Below are 8,090 nucleotides of genomic sequence, written 5' to 3'. Positions count from 1 at the left end.
GGAATGCGGCGCTGCCGCTTTAAGGGTGCGGAGGTGCCCGGGCGCTGCTCCTCCGGGGCATCCGCAGAGCAGCATCCTCGGCCAGGGATTCCCTTCCCCTCCCGAGCCTCCTCCCGCACTCGGCGCTTTGCAGCCCCGAATGGTTCCTTCCCTTTCCTCCCGCATTTCCGAGCCGCGGCTTTAAAATGTGTCTGGAAATGTCCACGCTGGGAGCTGAGCTCCAGCAGCCTCCTCCCAAAATCGCGTGTCCTTGTACCTGCTGAGCCGAGCTCGGGAAGTGCGCTGGTGAATCCCAGAACAGCGGCTCATGACCTCCGGGCGCTGCTGCCTTCCTACAGTCGTCCCAAGTTGAATTTGCATGGGGATGTGTCAGCACAGCCTCCTACTGCAGAAGTTTCACTTGCATTTTCTGGAGGCATGTGCAGTCTGATTTATTAATGGCGCAAGGACTGGCTGGGTAATTTTAACTATAAAGTAAAAAAAAAAAATTCACTTTGACATAAATATCTGCTAGCAACTTGCATTTTCCTAGTGTAAAAATATCTATTAATTGAAATGTAGCTTCTTAGCAATTCCAGAGTCTTGGGAACTGTATGGGGCAAGGGGGAAAAAATGCAGTTTGAGCAATTATCAATTCTGTTGCAATAGCAGTGAAGTCAGCTGTGCTGAACTCCCTGCAGATCTGGGTTTGATATTCCGTGTCTGGGGGAGGCTGCTCAGCAGTCAGTGCTCACAGCACACCCCGAGCCAGAGCCTCGCTGCAGCCTGCAGCTGATGCTGATGACATTAGCAGCATCTGAAATGACCAAATATTTGACTTCCCTGTTCCAGTGATGTCTCCTGACACCAGCAAGGGTGTTCTGGTCCCCGCTGAGGCTGAGGCAATTACTGGTGTCTGCCACTCTGTTTGAGAGTAGCAGTGCATGTTTACCCTGATTAGATCTGTAATTGGGGTGGGTTTTTGTCCTGTGCTTGCACAAGGACTGAGAAAATTCCCTGGGATCTGTAGGAAAGGTGAGTGCTGTCCCCAGCACAGAGGAGCTGGCACTGGAGTGTGATCTCTCAAGGTCACAGTGCCAGCTGATGGCAGAGACAAGCCCTGGGCACCCTCAGCTGCTCCTTTACATTCCCCAAAACTTTCAGATCCTCCCACAGAGATGTCTCTGGCCCCCAGTCATGGAGGCACAAGGGGAGTCAGTTGTAAGGCCAAACCCCAGAATTTTGTGTGATTTAATGCAGACTTCATGCAGCACACTCACACCGTTACTTCTGATCCTTACATCATCATCTCAATGAGCAAGGAGGCTCAAACTCATTTGTACAGTACTTATGCATTAGTTTGTGGCGTTCATGGAGAACTCTCTAATTGTTAGAACAGGAGCAAAGGAAAAGTAACTGAGCTAAGAGCAGGCTTGGTTTGTAAATCACCGAGGGGCAATGAACACCAGGGTGCTCCTACATCTGGGTGTGTGGAAAGGTTCTCAGCATAAAGAAATATCAGTCTCTGCCTTAGGGAAGAAACACACAACTGCTGTAGAGCTGAACAGAGCAGACTCCCCAGAGGTGGTACGAGAGGGACAAGCTGCTGATTCCCCGGGCTCTGCTCTCCAGAAGTGGGCACACAGCCTCTCATGTCTCCCCACAAACCTGGTGATGGCTGTCCAGCAGAGGGAAAATAAGAATTATTGTAGAGGGTGAGACTGAGACAAATCAGAGAGCTGAGGGCTTCAGCTGGAAGCCCCTGTGTTGAAGTGTCTCTGGCCTGTTACAGGGTGATGTGTAACTGGTGCCCTGCTGCTGGAGGGAATTCATGGCACAGACCCCTCCAGTGCTGAGCCGTGGCAGGGAGGGTCCCAAAAGACAAAATAACACCAGAGTGCAAAGGGAGGGAGGGTTCACTTCCTGCCATTTCTCCTCTTACAGCCTCTGGTGCTCCAGCAGCTCTTGCTTTGCACGCCTGGGAAGGCGCCCTCAGCACTAAAATTAAATCTTAGCAGGAATTCACAGCCCCTCCAGTGCCACCTGAAACTCCTGTGCTGTGCCTGCAGCAGCCCAGAGAGATCCAGGCAGTGTGAGCACATCCCCAGCCAGGTTCTGAGCATCCTGAGTGGAGATCCAGTGCCTCTGACAACTCCCAGATAGATCCCAGCCAGGTTCTGAGCATCCTGAGTGCCTCTGACACCTCCCAGAGAGATCCAGGCAGTGTGAGAACATCCCCAGCCAGGTTCTGAGCCTCCTGAGTGCCTCTGACACCTCCCAGAGAGATCCAGGCAGCGTGAGCCCAACCCCAGCCAGGTTCTGAGCCTCCTGAGTGCAGACTCAGCGCCTCTGACACCTCACTGTGCTGTGCCTGATGAAAGGCCATATTTCAGCTGATTCCTTCCTCCAATGCCAGACTGATCTGGAGAGCAGGGATCCTTTCCTGGCTGCCACAGTGAATTTTAGAGTGAGTTTTAGCATTTTGGGCTGCCTGGGGTATTTGCTCCTGCTGGAGTCTTTCCCTTTAATGAGAGTGTCCTGAGAAAGTAGTAGCTTTATGAAATGTGAGGAGTTTATTCCTGGTGCTGATGAGCTTGCACAGACAGATGCCATCTGAAACCCTCTGGTTACAGCAGCGCTGCTGCCCGAGCCTCAGACAGCTCTGCTTCACCACACGTTTAAGGAGTGGGACTTAAATTGTGCTTTGCTTGTTGCTACTTGACTTTTGAGCTCTGTTTCCAGGGGCTGGTACAGAAATGTTTCTGGAGGACTGGGGCAAGTGGCAGCATGTATTTTTGGAGAAGGTCACGGGTCCTGTCCCCACTGCAAAGGGCAGAGAGCCACAAAATATCTGGGTATTTGTGTGAGCTCTGTGGTGCTGCTCAGGCAGGGCAGGGCAGCAGCAGGCTCTGAGCTGGGCTGCAGGGATGGAGCTCCTTTCCAGGCTCGTTTTGCTCCTTATTCCCTCCCTTAATTTACGACAGACTCTGTGGGTATTGAGCAGCACTGCAGCAAACCCACGTGCTCCAAGTTTCTTTCTTCCAGGAGCTCTGCTGTTATCAGGAGTGAGAAACACGGGAGTGCTGTGAGGAAGGGTCTGCTCTGCACAGTGGGATTTCAGAATTGCTGCTGGACCCCGGTGCAGGGTCCCTGGCGATGCCTGCTCCTGGGAGGGATTGGGAAGATGCTCTTTTCCTTCCTTTTCAATGGAAAGCTCACTTTCCTGCAGACCTGGAACCCTCAGGCTGGGGCAAGGAGAGGGGCTGGTTCTTGCAAAACCTCTGCAGGTTCTTCCAGCTGGCTTTTCCCTGCAGAACTGGGGTGATCAGGAGTGCAGGGGCTGGCAGCTCCTTGGCTCAATGCTGTGATGCACCAAGGTATTAAAAACCCTCCCCAGCTGCTGGAAATTGCTTTCTGCCCATCCCCGTCTGACACGTGAACACAAGAATTCCCATGTGCTGGGAATCCTAATGTTTCCTTCTCCCACCTCTGTGCCTGGGTGTAAATGTCCTTAGGATGTAGTTTTTTCCAGCTCATCCTTCAGAATTTCTAATTATGCCGGGGAGCTGAGCTGCAGTGGGGCTGCCATCCATCCGGCTGCCCTCGTGCCTCTCCCTGCTGCCCAGACAACTGAGCTTTGGAGGAGGGACAGTCCCTGCTGCTGAGGGAGGGACAGCTACAACTTGGCAAATCTCAAAGAGTTTTCATTTGCGTCAATATTCTGCAGCAAATAACTTTGCACATTTGTAAACAGAGGGCAAACTCACCACGTTTTCAGAGCTTTCTTGGGGTGAATTGGAAGTCCTCTGCTCTTGTCTGACGGAACAAAATTCAGGGAGGGATGTGCTTGTCGAAGATGCCTTTCACTTGGGTTAGCAGCAGAAATTGTGTTGAATTCCTGTGGAAACAAAATAAGGTCCCTGCCCTAGAAAAGTCACAGACAAGAGCTTATTCAAGAAAAGCATGGAAATGGCCTTGGACTGTCTGTTGACCTTGAGGTGTTGGTGAGATTTTTGGTGGATTGTGACTGAGTGCCACTCATGAGCCCTTTGCCAGTCGTGTCCTTCAGGCAGGCCTGGCTGGTTGGCACCATTTGATTAAAGATGGGAAGTGATGGGAGAGCCACTGTCCACTCTGAAGGTGACTGGGCAGGGCAGGGAGGAGGCTGTGGCTGAGCTCAGGAGCTGTGTCTGGAGCTCCCAGGCCCTGGAATGTTCCCCACAGCCCCATGTCCCAGGGGACACCCGGGTGTGCCTTCCCTTGGCAGTGAGCACACGGCTCCTGGCAGCACTCCCTGTGCCAATGCAGAGCCACACCGAGCAGGTGACTGCCCTGTGTGCCCTGCAGGGGTGTTTGACACCCAGGAGCACCCCTGAGCTGCTCGAGGCCAGCAGGGGCCTCAAGGAAATGTCAGGGCAGGAGAAAGTGGGCACAGGAGGCTGGGGAGCAGCCTGGACTGGAGATGGGTGAGGAGCCACACCTGGGGCTGGGCACCAGGAGATGTCCTGGGGTGTCCTGGGGATGCTCGGGGCAGAGGGGCAGTGCCGTGCGGCTCGGGAGCTCTGGGGTTTGGTGTGGGAATCCTGCACGGGAGTGGTGTGGAACGCCGTGCGGGAGCACAGTATGGGAATGTGCAGGGAATGTGCAGGGAATGTGCAGCGGGAATGTGGACTGTGAGCATGGGGGGTGTGTGGTGCCAGCGTGCTGTGGGAGCGTGGCGCTGGGAATGTGGCACACAGAATGTGGCACAGGGAAGGTGGCACAGGGAAGGTGGCACTGGGGAGGTGGCACAGGGAATGTGGCACACAGAATGTGGCACAGGGAGTGTGGCACAGGGAGGGTGGCACAGGGAGGTGGCACAGGGAGGGTGGCACAGGGAGGGTGGCACAGGGAGGTGGCACAGGAGCAGAGCCCAGGCTGCTCCTGGAGCTCCGAGCGGGCTGGGGCAAACCGGAGCTGCTCCTCCTCGGGGGCTCGGTGCTGCCCGGCCCTGCCTCGGGACCCGGTGTCCGGTTACCGAGCATCAGTGTCCGGTTACCGAGCACCAGCTCGGTGCCCGGGACGGGCCAGAGCGGAACACTCCGTGGTTTGCTGGCACAACACCCGCTCTGCGATGCACTGCAGCAGAGCCCCGTGTGAAGCCTCCTCAGCAGAAAGGACATTGCAGGGGAGGGAGGGGGACCATGCACGCCCAGGACGCAGAGATGCTGCTGCTGCTGCTGCTGCTGCTGCGGCAAGGCTGGCCCGGGCTGCCTCCCTGCAGCCATTTAGGGATGGAGCTGGCCAAGGCCATTGCCCGTGCCCGTGGGTGGAGGCAGTGTCCTTCCCCTGCATGTCCTTCAGGTGCAGCAGGGACAGGGCCGTGCTGGGGTGTCCCCAGGGGAGCCATCCAGGAGCTGCCAGGCCCAGGAGCAGCTCCAGGAGGTGCAGGAGCCTGGCTGAGGAGCCACCACTGCAGCTCTGCTCTGCAGTGGCCTCGGGCAGGCTGCTCCAGCCTTGGGGACACAAGGGACAATGCAGCACCCCGTGGAGCAGCAGGGATGGGGGAAGGAGGCTGAGGAGAAGGAGAAGCCTGCTGCTGATGCAGTGCAGGGGATCCTCGGCTCGGTGCTGCAGCGTGGGCAGGGCACCCTGCCTGTCCTGCAGGGCAAGGCTGAGATCAGGGCTGGTTCTTGCATTCATCTCCTGGGGGCTGGAGCTCTTCCCTTGGAATGGCCCCCAACTGATTCCCTGTTGGAGCTGACAGCAAAAAGCTCCATTCGCTTAAACTGATCCACCAGAGACCCTTTGGTTCCAACTCTCAGCCAGAGCTTCCCCCAGGTGCCACTGAAGGGACTGTCCCACCTGGCCCCCTGTCACCCCCTGGGTGCCTGCAGGGCTGGGGGATGTCTCTCCAGCTTGGAGGAGGCCAGGAGATGTCACTGCCAGGACAAGGGGTCCCCTCTGCCTGGCTCCCAGCAGAGGGAAGCAGCAGCTCACCAACCTGCAGCCCTGAGTTCCTCCAGCCCTGGTGTCACTGGAACAACCAAACAAACCACACAGCACCTGCCCAGGTAAAGATTGACTTCTCTGGCTGCTGGACAGTCAAACTTGTGAGCAGCAGGGAATTGCTCCCTGTAACTGCACCAGCTAATCCCACCTGCAAGCTCTGCCCTTCAGCTCAGGTGCTGCTCTTAGTTCAGTCCCTGCTGGATCCCGGGCAGAGCAAATGCTGAGCCTTGGTCTGTGCCTCTGGACTGATTAGTGGGATGAGTGAATTGGGAAGGATCTTCCCTTTATCCCCATTGTGCAGGAGGATAATGAAGACCCTGCTTTTCTGGGGGAAACGAGTCCAGGCTGGTGGAAATGCTCAGAAAGTGGTGGGAGTGCAGATGGGTGAACTTGGTGAACTGCAGCAGGCCCTAACTCAGCCCGAGGGAGCAAACGGAATGACTTCAGCTTCTTGTGACTCCTTGCTCTTGTGACCTTAGCCCAAAAGTCTCTCTTTTCTCCTTTTGCCTCTTTTTGATCTGAAACTGGGTCTCCAGCTTGCTGCTCTCCATTTTTCCCATCAGCTAATTGGCAGAATCCCCGTGCCAGGCAGGCCCTGCTCCTGTGGCTGTGTGTCACTGTGTCCTGTGGCTGAGTGTGACAGTGTGTGACCTGTGGCTGAGTGTGACACTGTGGCCCTGCAGAGGAGGGACACAGCCCAGCAGGACATCAGCAGCAGCCCTGTTTGCTACAGGACTAATGTGGCTGCCATGCCCCCAGCAGCATTTCCCCCCTGAGACTACAGGAACAGGTTTTTCCATTGCACAAAAGAAGCAGAAAATCTGTTTAAGTCTCTCTGCTTTGGGCTTTTGCAGCCCAGTGGAATTCAGTGTCAGCCCCTCAGTGCTCCAAGCCTTTCTAACAGGGCAGCAGCAAGATGTGCCAAGTGTTGAGATGGACCTGCACCTGCCAGCTGAGCGTTCCTGAGGAACAAAGCCCCTCCTCTTGCAAGTGGTACATGTCTGAGCAGGACCAGAGCACCAGAGGGAGGAGGGCACCCACAGGAGTGTGAGCAGCCTGATGATTCACTGGGAGCACACTCATGCCTGGAACATCATCCCTGGCTCTGTGCTTGAGCTGGTTCAGGTCCTTGTGCTCACCCTTCTGTTTGCTGCTCCTGCAGAAGGGGAAATGTCCACAGGCTGCTCTACCTGCAGTGCTCTGGGAAAGCTTTTGCAGGGATCCTGGGGCTCCCTGATCCTGCCACCCTGCTCTGTTCACACCTGTGCAGCTGCAGACACTCTGTGCCATCTCATCATGCGTGATTTGCCTCTACAAGGTGTGTGTGCAGCCGTGCATGGCTGCAGCAGAGGTGCCAGAGGGATCTGCAGGGCAGCTGAGCAGGGCTGCACCTGCACCTGAGGTTTCCAGTCAGCAGGATCCTGACAACTCGTGTTCCTGGAGCAGCTTGAGGAGTTCTCCTGTGCTGCTGCTCCAGCTCAGCTGTAAATGTCCCCAGTGGCCGGCCCCTGTCCCCTCTCTGCTGTCAGCAGAGCAGCAGGAGCAGCTGCAGGGGAGGCAGTGCCGGGCTCAGGCTCCAGTGGGGTGGATCACTCTGGAGAGTGAAGCAGGTGCCTTCACCTCCCTCCACAGCCTGCACTTCTAACAGCCAGTGCTGGGGAGAGGGGGAGCCTTTTGGGAGAGGGGCTTCATGGCCTGGCAGAGGAAATCCTCCAGAGCCTGTGGGGTGAGTTTGGGGTGGCTGCTCCAGCCCTGGGTCCTGCACCCAGGGTGTTCTGCTGCAGGATGGATGGATGGATGGATGGATGGATGGATGGATGGATGGATGGATGGATCCCAGATCCCAGCTCCCTTTCCCAGCTCCTGGAGCCTCTGAGCAGATTGCAAACTTGAGGGTGACATCCCTTTGCCAGGACTCCTGCATTCCTCCTGCTCATGTGGTCTTCCTCAGTGGAACACTGGATTCAGCCCTGGCACCATGTGGGGCACTTCAGGGTGTCTGAGCTCCGCTGGCCCCGGAGCTGGGGCAGGAATCAATCCTGTTCAGTGACAGGAATCCTGTGCTGTGGCCGGAGCTGCTCCGTGTCCGTGTCCGTGCCCGTGCCCGTGTCCATGCCCGT

Source organism: Geospiza fortis, unplaced genomic scaffold, assembly GCF_000277835.1.
Source record: "Geospiza fortis unplaced genomic scaffold, GeoFor_1.0 scaffold662, whole genome shotgun sequence".
NCBI lineage: Eukaryota > Metazoa > Chordata > Aves > Passeriformes > Thraupidae > Geospiza > Geospiza fortis.
The sequence above is the reverse complement of the archived record's forward strand: the minus strand, read 5'-3'. Positions refer to the sequence as shown.